At 35.7% G+C, this 19857-nt stretch overlaps 8 non-coding genes across 8 annotated transcripts; 4 read left to right on the top strand and 4 right to left on the bottom strand.

Annotated features, from left to right (window-relative positions):
* The first annotated feature begins 4951 nt into the window (after positions 1-4951).
* Positions 4952-5022, top strand: TRNAC-GCA (transfer RNA cysteine (anticodon GCA)). The gene has a single exon. It is a non-coding gene; the product is annotated as a tRNA-Cys (tRNA).
* A 3003-nt stretch (positions 5023-8025) lies between these two features.
* On the bottom strand, positions 8026-8099 carry TRNAD-GUC (transfer RNA aspartic acid (anticodon GUC)). The gene has a single exon. It is a non-coding gene; the product is annotated as a tRNA-Asp (tRNA).
* A 347-nt stretch (positions 8100-8446) lies between these two features.
* Positions 8447-8530, bottom strand: TRNAY-GUA (transfer RNA tyrosine (anticodon GUA)). The gene has a single exon. It is a non-coding gene; the product is annotated as a tRNA-Tyr (tRNA).
* Positions 8531-9195: 665 nt separating this feature from the next.
* TRNAT-GGU (transfer RNA threonine (anticodon GGU)) lies at positions 9196-9267 on the bottom strand. The gene has a single exon. It is a non-coding gene; the product is annotated as a tRNA-Thr (tRNA).
* Positions 9268-12001: 2734 nt separating this feature from the next.
* TRNAM-CAU (transfer RNA methionine (anticodon CAU)) lies at positions 12002-12075 on the top strand. Its single transcript has one exon. It is a non-coding gene; the product is annotated as a tRNA-Met (tRNA).
* Positions 12076-12568: 493 nt separating this feature from the next.
* Positions 12569-12639, bottom strand: TRNAG-GCC (transfer RNA glycine (anticodon GCC)). Its single transcript has one exon. It is a non-coding gene; the product is annotated as a tRNA-Gly (tRNA).
* A 752-nt stretch (positions 12640-13391) lies between these two features.
* Positions 13392-13480, top strand: TRNAS-UGA (transfer RNA serine (anticodon UGA)). Its single transcript has one exon. It is a non-coding gene; the product is annotated as a tRNA-Ser (tRNA).
* Positions 13481-17046: 3566 nt separating this feature from the next.
* TRNAS-GCU (transfer RNA serine (anticodon GCU)) lies at positions 17047-17134 on the top strand. The gene has a single exon. It is a non-coding gene; the product is annotated as a tRNA-Ser (tRNA).
* Positions 17135-19857: the final 2723 nt, after the last annotated feature.

Here is a 19857-nt window from a genome sequence, read left to right on the forward strand (position 1 = left end):
AATCACCATATACTAGGCCCTCCAATTTCTTAAGGGGTTTATCTAAAAGATTCGCAATATAACTAGGAAGACCTTTCAAATACCACACATGAGTCACTGGACATGCTAGTTTGATGTATCCCATTTGATATCTTCGTATCCGAGAATCAACAAATTCTACCCCGCATTTTTGGCAAAATCTTTCGTCTTCGTTTTCAGCTACGCTCGCTCGAGAGTTTCCACAAGCACAAATTCCGCTTTTTATGGGTCCAAAGATTCTTTCGCAAAACAATCCATCTTTTTCTGGTTTATCGGTTTTATAATGAAAAGTGGAGGGCCTTGTGACTTCGCCAACGACTTCCCCATTAGGTAGGATTTTTTTAGCCCAAGCCTTTATTTGTTGAGGGGAAACGAGTCCAATTTGAAGTTGTTTATGTTTATATTGGTCAATCATAAAATAGAAATAAGAAAAAAATTTATATTTATTCCGATCAAACATCCTCCCTATTAACCTGGAAGTTCTTCTCAGATACAAGGAAATGGTTCAGTTCTAGAGCCAAAGATCGTAGTTCTCGAACGAGCACTCGAAAAGATTCTGGCGGATCCTCGTGATTAGGCACTCTTTTTCCCCAGATCGTAGCATTAAGTATTTCTTGGCGAGCTATAAGATGATCAGATTTATAAGTAAGTATCTCTTGTAAAATATGAGCAACACCAAATCCTTCTAAAGCCCAAACTTCCATTTCTCCTATTCGTTGTCCCCCTTGCTTGGCTCTTCCTCTAACGGGTTGTTGGGTAACAAGTGAGTAGGGCCCAGTAGAACGTCCATGAATTTTCTCATCAACTTGATGAATTAATTTTAAGATATAGGACTTCCCTATTAGAACAGGCTGTTCGAAGGGATCTCCTGTTCTTCCATCAAATATTCTGCTTTTTCCCGGGTACTCGGGTTCAAATACCCATGGATTTTTTGTTTGTTTACTGGCTTCATATAATTCCGAAAACACAAGTTTTCTTGAAGCCTCTTGCTCATATCTCTCATCAAAGGGTGCTATTCTATAATGTTTCTTTAGCAGATCCCCTGCTAATCCGAGCGAGCTTTCAAATATTTGTCCCACATTCATTCGTGAGGGTACTCCTAAGGGATTGAAGACCATATCAACAGGTGTTCCATCTTGCAAATAGGGCATATCTTGCCTAGGCAAAATTTTGGAAATGATCCCCTTATTCCCGTGTCTTCCAGCTACTTTATCCCCAACTTTGATTTCACGTTTCTGTAAAATATATACACGAACCATTATGTCAAAGGGGTCCCTCTGGATCCATTTCACATCGATAACGCGCCCTCTTCCACCTATAGGTAGTTTGAGAGAAGTTTCTTTTGAAGTGGATACCTCAAGACCAAAAATAGCCCGTAATAATCCAGCTTCCGCGATATAGGACGATTCGCTCGCTATCTGAGGCGTTAATTTACCTACTAAAATATCACCAGTTTCTACCCAGGATCCCAACCTTACAACTCCATTTCTGTCCAAATTGCGAAGTAAATGTTCTTCTAGATGTGGTATTTGTTTAGTGATTTTTTCAGCGGAGCCTTGGCTTGTCGTATCCGTCTGAATTTCATATTTTCGGATGTGAAAAGAAGTATAAATATCCTCATATACCAAACGTTCACTAATTAGTACTGCGTCTTCAAAATTGTAACCCTCCCAGGGCATATAAGCTACTAAAACGTTTTTTCCTAAAGCAAGTTCCCCGCCAACTGTAGCTGCTCCCTCCGCTAAAATTTGCCCTTTTTTAATGGATTTACCCCGCGGAACCCGAGGTTTTTGGTGCATACAAGTATTTTTGTTAGAGCGCCGATGGGCAACTAAAGGAATACTTATGGTCTTCCAACTACTTGATAAAAGGATCTTGTGACTATCACTAGAAATGATCTTTCCCTCGCGTTGGGCTATAACGGAAACCCTCGAATCTAGAGCTGTTTGGCGTTCCAATCCAGTTCCAACAATGCACTTCTCGGACCGAGAAAGTGGAACTGCTTGGCGCTGCATATTAGAACTCATTAAAGCCCGATTCGCATCATTATGCTCAATAAAACCAATAGAAAAATATTGGAAAGGAAAAATACTTCTAACATGAATCTGTTCCCATGCAATAGTCAGGAATTCTTGACGGTATCTAGCTGGAACAACCTGTTCTTCCTGAATACCCTGATTCAAGGACAAAGAATTTCCTGCTGCTATCATATAATATTCATCTCTATTTGGTGATAAATAAACTACCTGTCTCTCTTTTTTTTCTTTTGCTTTCTCAGATATTTCATAAAACGGACTCTCTATAGATCCCCACCAGTGATCAATTCTCGCATGAATAGCTAACGATCCGGTAAGTCCAACATTGATTCCTTCGGACGTGTCAATTGGACAAATACGCCCATAGTGACTCGGATGAATATCTCGGCTCCGAAAACTTGCAGTTCTCCCCGTCAATCCTCCTGGACCCAAACAACTCACTTTTCGCCCATGAACCGTTTGTGTCAATGGATTGGTTTGATCAAAAACTTGAGCTAAGGGGTATGTGCCAAAAAAGGTCTCATAAGTAGTTATTAATAAAATCGAAGTTGAAGTTGGAGTTACCAAAGTTTGTGGAGTCGGTTTCGATTGACGTATGAATACTCTACGGATAGTTTTTTGAACCGCATGTTGTAAATGGCCAAGAGCCAGTCCGAATTGATCTTGTAACAGATCTGCAACCGAACGAATACGTTTATTTTTCAAGTGATTCATATCGTCATCGTCAAGTATACCCGTTCCAAATTTCATTCCAATCAAATGATCCGTAGCGGCCAATACATCTCGTGGTAACAAGAATGTATTGTTCTGAGGGATATCAAGATTCAGTCTCCGATTCATATTTCGTCGACCAACTCTTCCTAATTCACATTTTTGTTGAAAAAATTTCTTTTGTAATTCCTCGCATAAGGACTCCGAAAATACCAGGTCCCCACCTACACAAGCAAATTGTTGATAAAACTCCAAAATAGCTTTTTCTTTTGACTCAATCCTCTTCTTCTCCTTAGCATTCGGGAAAGACAAGAAAATTTCGGGGTAGGAAACATTATCTAAAATTTCTCTTAGATTCGAACCCATAGCTGATGATAGAACTAAAATAGATATCTTTTGTTTTCTACTCACGCGAGCCCATATCCTTTCTTTTTTATCAATTGCTAATTCCGACCTTCCTCCCCAATCTGATATTATAGTCCCGGTATATATAGAAATTCCCTTATGGTCTAATTCCGAGCGGTAGTAAATACCAGGACTTAGCAATATTTGATTGATCACAATTCGGTATATTCCATTTATTATAAAGGTTCCTAAGGAATTCATTATAGGAATGTTTCCAATAGAAATGGTTTCCTTTTGCACATCGAAACCAAAAATTAATCTCGCGGATACATATAATTCGGAAGAATAGGTGAGTGATTCATACACAGCATTCCTTTCTTTTATCGAGGGTTCTAGCAATTGATATCCTTTCGCAAATAATTGAAATGCAATTTCGTGATCTGGATCTTTAATTGTGGGAAACTTCTCAAGTTCTTCCGCCAAGCCTTGATTAATGAATCTACAAAATCCCTCGAATTGGATCTGACTAAATCCGGGTATTGTGGACATTCCCTCATTTCCATTCCGGAGCATTTGAATCTTAAGTTTCCTATTTATAGAAGAAAAATTCCATTATCAGCTCACTCTTCATCAATCCCTACGGATCAATCTAGCAATCATGGAATCCATATTCTGTTTACTGAATCACATGAAATTATAGGGAACTCCAAATACGTATTTCATATATGTATTTCATACATATGAATAGAGACGATTTCGACGAAAGTTCGAATTTAGCAGGGGTTGAAATGGAATAAAAATGAATTGATAAAACAGTCCTAGAAAAAAATTCTGCCACTGAAACTTTATGATATTCTAAAAAGATTGGATAGCAAAGATTTCTCGTTTTATCTCCTTTCTATGAAAGGGATAAAGCCATAAGAATTTATAAGCACTAGAAAGTTTGACTTTAGTTCGATTTAGAATAGCAGGCTTAGTTTCTTTTTCAAAAAGAATTTGAAGGGTCTTTTTTGTTTCGTAGTAGTAGAATTGCTAGAAAATAAAGGATTTCGTTGTAGAATCCTAAAATAAAGATAAAGTACTTTATTTTTTAAGTACTTGCCAATCTAGTTATCCACCTATCTACATATCCTTTCTTTTATCGTAATTGCACTTAGGTGGGCCAAGAAGGCCTGGCTATAATCTATATCAGAGCAAATTCCCTCTTTTTTTTATTCAAGATATTTAATACAATGAAAAATTAAAGCACGATTCCCCATAGGAATATGTACATAAGGGGGATCTGTAGATAATAATGCTGTTCGGACCTGGAGTTTCCCTATATACAGATTAGGGAAACATTTATTCTTATTCTATTTTATTATGCCATTCAAAATAATGGGGGGGAATACCGATTTAAGAGTCGTTCACTACTGCAATTCAAAAAATAATAATAATATTATATTTATTATATTATTATATTATAGTTTTATTTTATTATATTATAGTTAATTATATTATTATATTCTAATTTTATTATATTATAGTTAATGGTTCTAATTTGTTCTGAATTTTGCAGCCTGCGACTGGAAATCCACTTTTTCTTCTTTTCTTCTTTGTCATCTCAATAGAATAGAAAGAAGCGGGAAGTTTTCTAGTGTTAGCAATGTGTGTTTTAAGATAGAATCCATCGAGGAGAATAAGCGAAACTGGATCCAAAAAAGCAGAAATCTATTTTTTGAAAAAGATTCTAAAAAAGTAAGTAGAATTAGATTCAAGATAAAAGAAAAAAAGGTTTTAGTAATTAGTAAAAAAATGTGAATGAATACTTGCTCTTTTCTCGATTTTAGATCGGATTTTTTGGCGGCATGGCCAAGTGGTAAGGCAGGGGACTGCAAATCCTTTACCCCCAGTTCAAATCTGGGTGCCGCCTGATCAATAAAATACTTAGGATTATAGTACTAATCAAACTCGACAAATTCGTACCCCCCTAAGTTGGGGCACGAGAGTAACTAGGTTTGGCGATACTGGATTTTGAGAATCCATACCATAGTTCTACCCTCAAACTAGGGTTTGTTTTGTGGGCAGTGGCCCAAACGGCTACCAATAGGGATGAGGTAGCGTTTCCTTATTCTTTTATTAATTTAAATCGATTCGATTCGGGAATTTAAAACTACGAGACTAAGATGTCAGAAATCTTCGTAGCCAAAGGTCCCTAAGGGGCATTCTTTTTTCAATCTAAGATTGAAGAAGGGACTTTGCGAAGAAATAGAAAGACTTCCTAATTATCATACATTTTATTTATCGTACATCTTACTACATACACTTTATCGTACATCTTACTACATACACTTCGTACATCTTATGCTACCTACATACACTAAAGTAAAGGCTACTGATTCTGTCGAGAATTAGATTGAATAGGCTGATCAAAAATCAATTTTTGGATTGTGGATAAGACCTCCTTACTCTTTCATAGAAAGATAGAAAGCGGGGCAGCAGTAGGGTTTAGGTCAAAAATAAAAATAAACATGGGTAAGTTAGGTATCCAATAAATATTTATCTATCCTAATTTTATGGTGTATTCTTACGTCCTTTGCTTATAAAAAAGGTAACAAACGAAAGAAAAAATCTCTCTATTCCCGCGTCTTCTATTCAGAGCATCCCCTACTCTTTTTTAGGGAAAGAGCGATGTATCATATTTCTACTTAATGCTCTCCAATTCTACCAGAAATCATATAAGAATTTGTTAGGAGTAAATTCCTTTAACGGATTCATCCATAGTCTTAGGGCAGAATGGCCTTTTGACTCTGTACCCTTGATTCCACTATGATTATTGATCAATAGTAGAAGAATTCTTTCATAGAAATAGGAGACATAATTTACATGGATATAGTAAGTCTCACTTGGGCTGCTTTAATGGTAGTCTTTACATTTTCTCTTTCGCTAGTAGTATGGGGGAGGAGTGGACTCTAGGGATACTACCAATTGATTGAGTAGTCGAATTGTAGTATCAACTCTTTTCTTTAATTGATCGTTTTGCATTAATAATTTTGCCAAACTTTATTTTTTCTCTCTTTCTTTAGTTTTGTTTCACTCTTGTAAGAAACTCTTTTAAGAAAGTAAGAAAGAGTCGTTCTATTCCAGTATAATAGAATAGAAAGGGCGATTATAGTAATTCATAACTTCTATTCTACTAGAAATTATGAGTAAAAAGAAAGTTCTATACATAAGAAAATTAGAACATAAGAAAATTAGACTTTCTTACACGAAGCTATTCACAATATATCGCACATTTTCCATTTATACTATTTTCTTATTCTTAGAAAATTTTTGATGTTCTTTTTTTTTTTTTTTGAAGGATCTCGATTGAAGCATCTCGCCCCTTTTTTAAGCATGAAAGATTCCGTAGGTTTTTTCCTTTTACTTTTTTTCTTTTACTATAATCTATTCTAGTCTATTCTCGTATTATTTTTCTCCCCCTCCTTGGATTCTTTCAATGAAGAATTATCTTCGATTTTTTTTGATTTTGACTTGATTGAAATTAAGTGGATGCAGTGAAAAAAGAAGTTGAATTAGACTACTATTTCAATCTACTAATCGATTCTATGTAGATTCAAGATAATATAATAGAAAGAATCTAAAGTGTGGTAGAAAAAACTATATGTAGTTCTTTCTACCACACTTTATGATTCCAACCAGACCCTTTCATTTAAGACTTGGATTTTTTATTTTCTTTAATCCCTTTTTCATTTCTTCAATGATTAATTGGAATTCCAATTAATCATTTTGACTGGCTGTTTTTACATAAATAATAAGTAAAAAGGCAGTAGGAACTAGAATGAACAATGCTGTAGCAATAAATGCGAGAATATTTACTTCCATAACCTCTTTATTTATTTATTTTTTTCACAATAACTCGGGATGTAATCCCATGGAGAGGAAAAAGGGGTATCCTGTAAATTCAAGGGGAGGACTTGCATTCTGATAATACTGAATCAATTCAATATTATGAATATTGCATCTATCAAATCAATTCATGGTGGATAGTGGAATAATATAACATAGGAAGATCTCTTATCCATACTAAGACCAAAATAGGTTTTTTGATTGGATTCGAAACCCCCTCTATTCTTTTTTCATTCTTTTCTACTTTTGCTTTTCTATATGTATAACCCAAAATCTTTCTTATCTTATCCAATTTCACTTCCTTTTTCTTATAGTTATACATACAATTATGTATGTATTATATGACCAACTTTCTATGGGTCACATAGACATCCCAATAAGCAGTAGAAGTAGAAATGAGATGGAGAAAAGAGGATCTTAAATAAAAAGGATCCCATATTTAAATTTAGGAAAAAGAGCGTTTGCTTGGTTTTTATTTTATTAGGTTACTATCCATATACGCTTTTTGGGGTCTAAAGATGAGAGCAAATCCATAAAAAAAGGAGTCGGCAAATGGAGTGAGAATGAGGTGGATTCTTTCCAATTATATACACAAACAAAGTTGGAACTAGAAAATGGAAGGGGTGCGGTTTAACCCCCAAAAAGTAACTAATTAGATGAAATTCATTCTCTAACAATAAACGAATACGGTTTATGTATGGATTCCGGTAAAATACCGGTACTCGATTTCATAAGAGTCGAATAGGAAGTTAAGATGAGGGTGGTATCATCATAAAAATGGAGTAGTATCCTAAATTATACTAATCCACGTATGATATGTATGCCTTTCCTTATCAACCGGAAGTAGTGCAAAAAAAATTCTATACTGCACTGCTCTCTTTTTACTGAGAAATGCAAAAAAATAAAAGTGAAGTAAGGGTGCCCCATAGATATTTGATCTTGCCTCCTGTCCCCCCCCCCCTTTTTTTCATCAAAAATTTCCATGAAAAAAGAAAAGATGAATTTGTCCATTCATTGAACCCTAGTTCGGGACTGACGGGGCTCGAACCCGCAGCTTCCGCCTTGACAGGGCGGTGCTCTGACCAATTGAACTACAATCCCTGCGGGGTGTATGGCATGCCTATTCTTAAATAGAAGATTCGATCCGTCTGTCGTGCTCTAAGAAATAGACGAATCATATACTACATACCCGCATATCCTATGCGGGTATAGTGAGAGTGGCATAACTAGTATGTTGCGATTTTTTATCCCTAAAAATAAACGATAATCCGCTTTTCCATAAGAAAAGCTCTTTTCTTTGTCTTTTCTTTGTAAGACAAAGAATCAGAGAGATACAGATTAGAAATCAATTTCCCCGTTTCTCTTTATCCTTTATTTCTATAGATAATACATCTTTTTTCTTCCATAAAAAAATAGATTTAGTTCATATTCACGAAGCCCTAAATTTTTGGGCCGAGCTGGATTTGAACCAGCGTAGACATATCGTCAACGAATTTACAGTCCGTCCCCATTAACCGCTCGGGCATCGACCCAGGAAGAATTTTTTCTAGGCTTTTTGATAATCTATGATTAACCTCTTTTTATAATACTCCCTACCCCCAGGGGAAGTCGAATCCCCGCTGCCTCCTTGAAAGAGAGATGTCCTGAACCACTAGACGATGGGGGCATCACTAGACGATAGCACCATATACAACCACTCGTCATTATACTATAATGATAGTATGAGCAGTTTTTTGGAATTGTCAATATACTCTTCGAACTAGATCAAAGAAAAGAGTCTTTACTACTTTTCTGTTATGCTTTCATAGGATTTTTTTTTAGTTGATGGTTAGGTTAATTCACGGATCATCCCCTACTTTTTAAGCTTTTTAAGGTTAAGGAAATTCGTTTAAAGGGTATAGAATACGAATAGACTAATAAAAAGGAATCTAAATTAGTTCAGTACAGGTATTGATTGCTATAACAGGAAAAAGAGTCCAATTTCATTTTTTTTTTGTAATTTTAACTCTGTGCTTCGTTTAGTGTTCAGACCAAAAATGTGGGCATCTCGCACTAAACTAAGTCATAAAATTGCAAAAAAAAAAAAATGGGAGACATTTTCAAAAAAGAAATGAATGAATTTAGTAGAAAAGTACTTTATCGGATTCGAACCGATGACTTCTGTCTTACCAAGGCATTATTCTACCACTAAGCGAAAAGCCCTTTATCGGATTTGAACCGATGACTTATGCCTTACCATGGCATTACTCTACCACTGAGTTAAAAGGGCTTTTTATTCAATAATTAGCCACTTTCATTTACCATTATGGGTCTACTGCATAATGTACATATTACATGTATATATTAATGTACATAATATATGTATATATAGAGATATGTAGAGATTTTCTTTTCTATATATCGAGATCGAGATATCGAAGTTTATTTATGGCGAGGTTTAAAATCTTGAGAAAATTAAGAAAAATAAGAAAATCTTTCATATTATCTCTTATCACTTGCACAAAGTATAGGTATTTATTATTATATAAATAAATACATATACATATCATGTATAATAAAATACATGAACAGAGAATTGACACACCCAAAAATTATTATATATATCGGATACACTTGAAGAGGCTAAGTTCATAGGTATGTAAACACGATCTCGTACGACTCACCAAACCAAAGTCCGGAAGTTCCATTTTTTTTGTTAAGAAGAGAACAAATATGTATCAATTGTTGAATCGGATACAACAATGGGCCAAAAAGGCCAAAGGGGCAATAAGAACTGCTGTTAAAAAAATGATAAACTTTTTTTTATCTTTAGGCTATTCACTTTTCACGTGCTCAGAATGTTCTGCAGAATTAGGGACTTTTTTCTTCTATTGGCTGATCTTATGATGAGAACTTTCTCCATTTATGTTTTATTTCCCCTAATTCTAATTGGGTGGGGTATAAAGGAATTTGCGCTCTTCATATACCCCTATGGCTGGATAGTAATTTTCAGTGATATACTTCTTATCTGTTTTGGTGAGAGATTGAAACAATTTTTAGCAGGCATCTTTTGGAAAAACTTTCGAGTTCAAAACTTTTTCATTTTCTTAAAAAGTTTTGGACGGATTTGTTGAAACGATTTTCAACAGGTACCCCTTGGAAATGGGGTACTTGACTATTCTACAAGGATTATAGTGGATTTGGAACAAACTATGTTGGAGTTTTATCAACAATTTTATTCTAAAAAAAAGGGTTGGGAGTCGAATTTATACTGCAGAGTATCAAAATTATACTACTGCCTGTCCAACAAAAATAAAAAGCATATCCTACATACCTAACTCCTCCAGGTTCAGGGTTTTCCGTTTCCGAACACTAGGAAAAGGGAGGATTCTAGATTTTCGATCCTAGGGTTAAAAGGAAGGGGATAGATACCCAATATGATTCTTAGGAGGAACGTTTGGTAATGGTTCTCTATGCTCTTTTTTATGTGTTCTTAGTTCTATTCATCTTCTTTGATTCTTTTAAACAAGAATCTAATAAACTAGAATTGAGCGGAAAAGAAGAGAGGAAATTAGGAAATGGAGAGGATCGACTAACCAGCGATTCGTATCTGCTTTTCTTTTTAAGTTATTACTCTTTGTTGCTTCTCTCAAGCGATAGACGAAGTCTATGAAAAATTTTGGAAAGTCATCTCACTCCTTCCCTATGGCTCGCACTTCATGATACGTGGAGGAAGAAAACATCTTTCGCAATTTCTTTGTTCAATTCTGAACAAAAAAGAAAAGGAAGAAAGGGATTTATGGGGACTGTACTGCCTTTATATCTCTTAGTATATATTGTAGGAATAATTAAACGATTCCTTACAACAGTCTGGCACATTTACGTCCTCACAAATAATGATCCTTGTAGTCATAACCGTAGAATAGATCCTAATCGAAATGCATACATTTGGTTCATACGCTATTGGTATGGTAAGAAGAGATGTATTTTACAGACTAGAGAGGGGCTATCTAAATCCTAAAGTAAAGGTCCGCGATTGAAGTACCAACCGCCCACCGCCATGAACTTTCTCCTTTGATTCGATAAGGTGGAATTAGCCTCCTTCTCGAATGGCTACCCTTGACAAAGGGTAGCATTGGTATCATAATCTACATGTAGCGGGTATAGTTTAGTGGTAAAAGTGTGATTCGTTCTATTAATAACTGAATTTGAAATGATATACTTAAGGCATCCTTAAGTTTTTTTATATTCATATTCCGATGAAAACTTTAGTTCTTATAAAGGATTTAATCCTTTTCCTCTCAATAGCATATTGAGGAAGAATATACATTCTCCCGATTAGTATCCAAAGACTAATTGAATTTGCATCTAAAATACAAATTCGATTATGAGTACGTAGTCGCGAAGCATAATTTTGCATTGGATTAAGTATTCCGATAAGTATTCCGATTGAATAAATATGAGTAAAGGATCTATGGATGAAGATACAAAAAAGGTTATTTCCAATCGTAACTAAATCTTCTTTTGTTTTGTAGGAAATGGAAGCCCAATAGCTAAAAAACGATGGTTTTGGTTTACTAGAACCATCAGTATATTATATTGTTTCAGCTCGGTGGAAACCCAACTCTTTTCCTCAGGATCTCTTGAATGAAATTAGGGAACGAAGTAAGTAGATTAGATAGATATTTAGGAGAATTTCTATCTCCTATTCTATAGGGATCATCTAGAAAGCGGAGAGCTTTGGTTCCATTCAGACAGAAAAGCTGACATAGATGTTAAGTGGTGAGAATATCCATAAAGGAGCCGAATGAAATCAAAATTTCATGTTCGGATTTGAATTAGAGACGTCAAAAATAATCAACCAACGTCGACTATAACCCCTAGCCTTCCAAGCTAACGATGCGGGTTCGATTCCCGCTACCCGCTCCATTCTGTATAAAAAGACTATTCCATTTGTTTGTCTAGACATGGTAGAGACTTGTATTCCACCTTTTTCTTTCGTCCACCAGTTTTCGGCCCTACAGAGCGGAGTAGAGCAGTTTGGTAGCTCACGAGGCTCATAACCTTGAGGTCACGGGTTCGATTCCCGTCTCCGCACTTAGCAGTCCGTATAAATGGACTATTCTATTTGTATATATATGATAGAGGGCTATATCCAACCCTTTTTTTTTATTTAGCAGGCAGAAAAAAAAAAAAAAAAATGAAAGAAAAGCATAGCCTATCCCCCTTTCAAAACCGTTTGTCTCTTGTTTGTCTCGGCGAATCCCCGGTTTAGGGAACTTTCTTAGAAAGTTGGATTTGCACCCTCGAAGCACTCTTTTTTTTTTGAGTCGGGTGCAAAGGAAGGATAAGATAGGAAGGGGTACAGTACTAGACTAACAACTACTTAATTTAATATTCATTTAATATTAAATAGTAATTTAATAGAAGTAGTTAAGTAGTCATTTACTATAATAATTTACTATATTAAAAATAAATATATATAATTTACTATAATATAAACTATAATATTAAATATAAACTATAATATTAAGTAGTTAAGTAGTCAACTAGACTGAATTTTTTATCATAGCACCTTACTAAATTAAGCTGGCGAGCGACGGGAATCGAACCCGTATCTTCTCCTTGGCAAGGAGATGTTTTACCACTGAACTACGCTCGCTACATTGAACTACGCTTGCTACGTCCTATATTTTATAGGGTATATCCACCTGGGTCGACCGTCTATGTCTGGGTCGACCGTCTATGTCTGGGTCGACCGTTTCATTTTCTATTAGAGTTTTCTTTTTATTAACTGTCTATCAATCAATATTCTAATGGCAATAGAATTTCATAATAATGAAAGAGAAGAGGTAATAATTCGGAACGAAAATAGCATTTTAATGTGTATAAAAATCCTAATTTTTTCGAAAAAGGGCCTTTCTTTTTATTTATTTTGTATCGGGTTACTAAATACTAAACAAATTCAAGAAATAAGAGAATTCAGAATAGCTACCAGAAAGACTAATCCAATCCATAATGATGTACCGGAAAATACAACGTTTTTATTATTTGACCAACCATCAGGAGAAGCAAATACAAGGGGTACACTAATTACTAAAACTGAGGAAGTCGCAATTAATGCAAAAACAGCTAATTGGAAAGCAATATTCATATTTATAATCCTCCAAACTACCTTCAAATAAAGTTGACTACATATTTCTATTTGATCCCTCACTTAATCAAAATTGTATGAAAATACAAGAAGTAGGAGGGGTTTAATCATGAATCCATTGATTCTTCTTTTTATTAAAACTTTTTCCTTACCGCTTTATACAGAGATATATTGAAAGTGGACTTGCATCTGAGATGAGTTAGTAGATCATTTCATATAGCTATGTTCTATTTGTAGGAATAAAATAGGGATTGGGCTGTGGAGAGATGGCTGAGTGGTTGATAGCTCCGGTCTTGAAAACCGGTATAGTTCTAGGAAACTATCGAGGGTTCGAATCCCTCTCTCTCCTTTTGTATATTGAATACATTTGCTTCTTTCTATCTATGTTTTTCTTTGTGCAGCCCCCCTTATATCATTCTTTCATAAAAAAGCATGAATGGCTCGGCTAGATGGAATAACCGAGCCAGAACAGAAAAAAACTAGAACAGGTATAAATAAAAAATCTTAGTTAAGAGGGGTCATGTAAAGAACAGGTTCCAAATCGCGATCAATTCCCTTTTCAAAGCCTGCTGCAGCAGCTCGGGCTCTTCCTGCATGCCACAAATGGCCCACAAAAAAGAAGAATCCTAGAACAAAATGGGAGGTCGCTAACCAACTTCTAGGGGAGACATAATTAACAGCATTGATCTCGGTAGCTACGCCACCCACGGAATTTAAAGAGCCTAAAGGAGCATGGGTCATATATTCTGCTGAACGTCGTTCTTGCCAAGGTTGGATGTCTTTTTTCAACCTACTCAAGTCCAAACCGTTGGGGCCCCTTAGAGGTTCTAACCACGGAGCACGAAGGTCCCAAAAACGCATAGTTTCCCCTCCAAAAATAACCTCTCCCGTTGGGGAACGCATTAGATATTTACCTAAACCCGTCGGTCCTTGGGCAGACCCTACATTAGCTCCAAGACGCTGGTCTCTAACTAGAAAAGTAAATGCTTGAGCTTGAGAAGCTTCTGGTCCAGTGGGCCCGTAAAACTCACTTGGATAAGCCGTATTATTGAACCAGACAAAACAACAAGCGATAAAACCAAAAACAGATAAAGCACCTAAACTATAAGACAAGTAAGCTTCGCCAGACCATACAAATGCACGGCGAGCCCATGCAAAGGGTTTGGTTAAGATATGCCAAATTCCGCCAAGTACACAAATGGAACCCAACCATACATGTCCCCCAATTATATCTTCTAAATCATCCACACTAACAATCCATCCTTCTCCCCCAAAAGGGGATTTTAGTAAATAACCAAATATAACACCGGGGCTAAGGGTCAAATTGGTAATTTTTCTTACATCCCCCCCCCCGGGGGCCCAGGTATCATATACGCCGCCAAAATAAAGAGCCTTGAGTACTAGAAGAAAAGCACCTAGACCTAACAAAATTAAGTGAATACCCAAATTGTAGTCATTTTATTTCTATCTTTCCATACATAACCAAAGAATGGAAAAGATTCTTCAAGAGTCTCGGGTCCCAGAAGCGCGTGATAAATGCCACCGAAGCCTAAGACTGCGGAGGAAATTAAGTGAAGTACTCCGGATACAAAGTAAGGAAAAGTATCTAGAACTTCTCCCCCCGGCCCTACTCCCCAACCTAGAGTAGCTAAGTGCGGAAGTAAAATCAACCCTTGTTCATACATGGGCTTTTCTGGTACGAAATGGGCCACTTCAAATAGGTTCATTGCTCCGGCCCAGAATACGATTAATCCGGCATGGGCTACATGAGCTCCAAGTAGTTTACCGGACAAATTGATAAGTCTGGCATTCCCAGCCCACCAAGCAAAGCCGGTGGTTTCTTGGTCACGACCAGCTAAAACGAAAGTTCCATTAAAGAGCGTTTCCACGTGGTAGAACCTCCTCAGGGAATATAAGATTTTCATGAGGCTGATCCTGAGCTGCCATCCACGCACGAATACCCTCGTTTAAAAGAATATTTTTGGTGTAGAAAGTCTCAAATTCAGGATCTTCCGCTGCACGGATTTCCTGGGAAACGAAGTCATAGGCACGTAGGTTCAGAGCCAGACCAACTACGCCAATAGCACTCATCCATAAACCGGTGACGGGTACAAATAGCATAAAGAAATGTAACCAACGTTTATTGGAAAAAGCAACACCAAAGATTTGGGACCAAAAGCGGTTAGCAGTGACCATTGAATAAGTTTCTTCAGCTTGAGTTGGGTTAAAAGCACGGAAGGTATTTGCACCATCGCCATCTTCGAATAGAGTGTTTTCTACGGTAGCCCCGTGGATAGCGCATAGCAGAGCTGCGCCTAATACTCCGGCAACTCCCATCATATGAAATGGGTTCAACGTCCAATTATGAAATCCTTGGAAGAAAAGGATGAACCGAAATATAGCTGCTACGCCAAAACTCGGCGCAAAGAACCAACCAGATTGTCCCAGTGGATAAATAAGGAATACGGAAACAAAAACAGCGATTGGACCAGAGAATGAAATTGCATTATAAGGCCGCAATTGAACAGACCGAGCAAGTTCAAATTGACGTAGCATGAAACCTATTAGTGCAAAAGCTCCATGGAGAGCGACAAAAGTCCAAAGACCACCTAATTGACACCAACGAGTAAAATCTCCCTGTGCTTCCGGTCCCCATAGTAGCAACAAAGAGTGTGCTAAACTATTGGCAGGTGTGGAAACCGCCGCGGTTAAGAAATTGCAACCTTCCAAATAGGAACTAGCCAATCCATGGGTATACCAAGAAGTTACAAAAGTAGTCCCTGTAAACCAACCCCCTAAAGCGAAATAAGCACAAGGAAAGAGCAATAAGCCGGACCATCCTACAAAAACGAAACGGTCCCTTCGTAACCAGTCGTCCATAATATCAAATAGATCGTTTTCTTCTTTAGTAACTCTACCAACGGCTATAGTCATAGTGATCCTCCTATTCAATTACTTCAACCATTTTCGAGCACCTCATATTACTTCCAGGGCATACGATAGTTTGATTATCTGTGGACGATTTCTTTCTCGTTCAATGCCCTTTTTCAGTCGTCTCGAAGATAGAAATTTTGCATTTTTATCTATGGGGTCACAACCCAGGTCGTGCTAAATCCACAAATTTCATTTAATTCATTTTTCTTATACTATAGAAAAGAAATAAAGAAATAAACATTTGAATTCAGCATTATTCCATGATTTCTATTTCAAAGCCCATTTTTTAAGGGAAAACCCCTCTTTTCTCATTCGCTCTCTATTGCATGGGTGGAAGAACAAAAATGGAATTCTGAAAAAAAAAAGAAAGATATTGAAAAGAAAAATTGACTTTTGAAACCCTTTATTTATTATGTGTAACGGAAAAGAGTTGCGATTTCTTCTTATTCCTATAGAACGTCTAGTAACAAGAATATGAAATCGTAAATAGCGAAAAATTCTTGCCTTGCGCGATCTAAGTCTAAGGAAATACAAAAATGCGCTTATACACCAATTTCATCCACATCGAATTTATATATCAGAATAGCAGATAGAGGCATTATTCAAGGGGTCAGGTCTACTTACTTTATCTTTCTTTCCCATTTTATTGTGGGTTTGATAAGAACCTTTTTTGCTTTGTGGATAAATAAAAAAAAAGAGTTTTTTTTTTAACCCGCTTGTTTTATTCTAACAAATTCTATATGGAACTGCCCGCTGAAGAGAAAAAAGATCTGATTGTCTTTCAGCCTATATCGAATTTTGGAAAGAAAAAACCAGAATTTTCTTCTTTTTTTTATTAACATTAAGAAAAAAGAATATAATTAAAATGGAATTGGCAATATAATTTTTATGCACTTTTGAAATGAAAGAAAAAGGAAGGATTTTTGACAATCGTTATTTCTTGCCTCTGCCATATCATGAAAACCTTTCGATTTGGAACGGGGAGAGATGGCTGAGTGGACTAAAGCGGCGGATTGCTAATCCGTTGTACAATTTTTTTGTACCGAGGGTTCGAATCCCTCTCTTTCCGCCCCCTCGGATCATTTGGGACTTTCGAATTGTAAGGAATTCTGACCCCCGGATTTTCTCATAAATAAATGTACGAAATAAATCCAATTTAAATTTATAAGAAAAAATTCCAAAAAATTTTTGATTTTTACTCCTCACGCCCAGGATTACGTCCTGGGTCATTAGATAAGAATCCAAAGATAAAGAGGGAAACAAAGAATATCACTACTGTATAAACAAAAAGTTTGAGAGTAAGCATTACATAATCTCCAAAATTTTTTTTGTTAAGGAATAGATTACCCATTTTTCCTTACCACACGGATCCACTAGGATGGGTTTTCTTTATTTTGACACCTAAAAATGCAAAAATCAATTCTTAAAAAAATTGCAAGAATTGCTTTATAATAAGCACTCTTATCAATATCAAAAATTAGTTTAGGTATTGTGTGGGTACCTAAAGGTACCTGTTCAACGTAGGCGCAGGGGGTAGAAAGGCTGATCAAAATTTATTGCTGCAGCTATACATTCAATGTAGAAGAATTTTCATTTTAGAATCGAAGGTTCATAATATAAGACTTCTCGGCTCTTATCCATTTTTTTTTTTTGGAATGAATACATCATTCAATTTGGCAGGCAGAATAGTAAAGATTTCATCGAAAACTTACAGCAGCTTGCCAAACAAACGCTAATAGAAAAAAGAGTACAGGTATGACAGGCATAACATCCACGATTGGGTTGAAAATGGCATAAGCTTCGGGTAATTTGGCGAAGAAAAAGCTAGTCGGACAAAGAACAGAATTAAAACAGATACAGGTTAAACTAAGTATATTAGGCATAACAAGCATTTCATTCTTGTAGAGTAGATAATTGGATTTTGATTGAGTTATTTTTATAAGGGAAAAAGCAAAAGAAAAGGTAGATTCCAAATCCTTTTTTCTTCGGACTTTCCCAAACACAAAATACCTCCTTGTATTCGCATTCTCAAATGAGAATGGAAGAAATTCGACTTTCATATAATATCTTAATAGAATTCCATGTAATGATCAATGCATTTTTTGGATTCTATATTATCTGCATGTCTAGAATCCTAGCAAGAAAATATCCCTCATTTTTTAGGTAATTGAAGTGGGATTGACGAATAATATATAAAAATAATAGTGTTTATTAGTGTTTCATAAAACGAAATGACATGGGGCGTGGCCAAGTGGTAAGGCAGCGGGTTTTGGTCCCGTTACTCGGAGGTTCGAATCCTTTCGTCCCAGATTTTTTCTGATGAAGCGAAAGATAGAATCGTATTGTGCCCTGCACGACACAAAAGTTTATTAAAGAGAATAATTATCTCTTATGAACTCGTAGATTAGATGCATTTCTAAGCATTTTTTTCTTTCTCAGAAAACAAAAAATAAAGTGTCAAGTCCAGTCAAATTTAATATCTTTATTTTCATGAAAAATTTTTGTCTATCAGGCACATTCAGGATATGCCCCTACTACTCATTACTCATATGTGTTTTGAATATGTGTTTTGAAATTGGAACTTTTTGGATAAACTTTATACCCCGTATCTATGAAGTGGGAATTCTTACAGGATCCATTTGACACCCAATATGAAAGAAAAGAAGTACCCCCTATTTATTTTCCCAAAACTAAAGAACTAAAGTAAGTAAAAAAAAAAAAATTAATGAGGTAAAACACTGTATAGAAAATGAGACCTATCCCTTTATGATAGAGATAGATTTTTGTTGTATTATTTGTTTTCTTGTATTATTAGTAAAAAAGAAGCGTCCTTCTTTTCTTTGGTTAAGCGAAAACGATCTCGATCTGTGATTCTTTAAATATCCAGAATGATCCATTTCGGTAAGGTTAAGGTAAGAACTGTTCGTTGGATAGAATGGATTCGAAAAAATCGTACTTTTCTTATTTTTTATTTTGAGTTCTTTCTTTTGTTATTCGAGTCGAAGAAGTATGAGAATTTTAGAACTACTCAAAAACGACCAATCTTTTCATTGGCATAGCTTATTTGTTTATATAGTTAATTGTTTTTGTTACAGAAAAATAGATTAATTCATTAAATTAATTCCACTTTTTTTGAGGTTGATAGTTTATTTGTTGGGAAAGAGTGGATCCTTCTCATTTCAGGATTAATCATCTTGAGTTCTCTGTTGAAAATGGAAATTCAATAATAATAATAAATAAGTCTTAAGTAAACTATTTTATTCCTCTTTTTCGAACTATGTTTCATTCATATGATAGAATATGGGTTTAAATAAATTGTATCTTTGCAGAGTGTTCCCCGATAAATACTTATTTCTTTTATCCAATTTTCTCCATAGATAGCAGGTTTGAATTAGTATACAAAAGCAATGACTATTCATGATTCCATCCATATTGGATCAATTCTCGATACCATTTTGCAATGAAATTAGAGGAATGTTATGGTAAAACTTCGTTTAAAACGATGTGGTAGAAAGCAACGTGCGACTTGAAGGACATGATCGATTGTGGATTTGCCTATCCATCATTTTCCATAGTAATGAAAATGCTCTTGGCTCGACATAGTCTGTTCTATTCGTCCCGAACCGAATTTTCGCTGGGTTGTTTGTAAGTAAAGTAAATAGTACACGATGGAGCTCGAGAGGACAGAATTTCTTTTTGATCAAGGGAAAGAATCTAGGGTTAGTGAAAACTAATAAATTAGGCCAACTTTGTCAGTCTATCCTTAATATAGAAATCAAAAGGTTAAAATAA

Source organism: Zea mays, unplaced genomic scaffold, assembly GCF_902167145.1.
Source record: "Zea mays cultivar B73 unplaced genomic scaffold, Zm-B73-REFERENCE-NAM-5.0 scaffold_675, whole genome shotgun sequence".
Classification (NCBI taxonomy): Eukaryota; Viridiplantae; Streptophyta; class Magnoliopsida; order Poales; family Poaceae; genus Zea; species Zea mays.